The sequence below is a fragment of the Belonocnema kinseyi genome, chromosome 9 (assembly GCF_010883055.1).
Source record: "Belonocnema kinseyi isolate 2016_QV_RU_SX_M_011 chromosome 9, B_treatae_v1, whole genome shotgun sequence".
NCBI classification, from domain to species: Eukaryota; Metazoa; Arthropoda; class Insecta; order Hymenoptera; family Cynipidae; genus Belonocnema; species Belonocnema kinseyi.
The window spans coordinates 5,218,632-5,219,257 of NC_046665.1; the positions used below are offsets into that span (position 1 = coordinate 5,218,632).

Here is a 626-nt window from a genome sequence, read left to right on the forward strand (position 1 = left end):
AATAAAACTTGAAGTTGTACGATTTTAATTTGTAACTAAATAATTTGAGAGGTTTCAATCTAAAATTATCGAACTTTTGCAATTCAAAAATTCAGACGACATATTTAAATAGCTTTAAATTTGAAATTATTCAATATACTGAAGACTACAAGTTTCAAATGTCTCAACTATTAAGGCTTTAAATATTTTTGAAATTGCTGTTCTGGAGACTAAATAGCACTTATTCTTTTATTAAGAAATCACAAACAAAATTGTTAAAGCACGTTTTTTAAAGAGTTTCAAAAACCTTAAAAATGGTCAGAGGTTTTAATAGTTCAATATATGTGATAGCACCTCTTTAAATTTGAAATTAGTCTATACTTTTTCATATTTGAGCTACAATTATTCCATTTTAGAAGTTATAAATTACAATTGTGAAAAACAAATTAAATGTTTTAATTAATTTATATTTAAAACAAAAAACCTTTGTATAATTCAATCTAAATGCAGCTGCAAACATTTAATTTGAAATGTGTTGAATTCAAGGTACTAGGCAGTCTGATAAGTCCCTGAAAAATGAAACATGGAGACGTTTTTTTGGCCAAAGTCGGTTTTATTTTTCAACATACTCTCCTTTTAGGTCGATA

At 25.6% G+C, this 626-nt stretch overlaps 1 protein-coding gene across 5 annotated transcripts in view; it reads right to left on the bottom strand.

Annotated features, from left to right (window-relative positions):
- The window catches only part of LOC117179771 (NSFL1 cofactor p47-like), a 201,987-nt gene that overhangs the window by 184,535 nt on the left and 16,826 nt on the right, over positions 1–626 (bottom strand). The gene's annotated exons all lie outside the window — the stretch shown is intronic.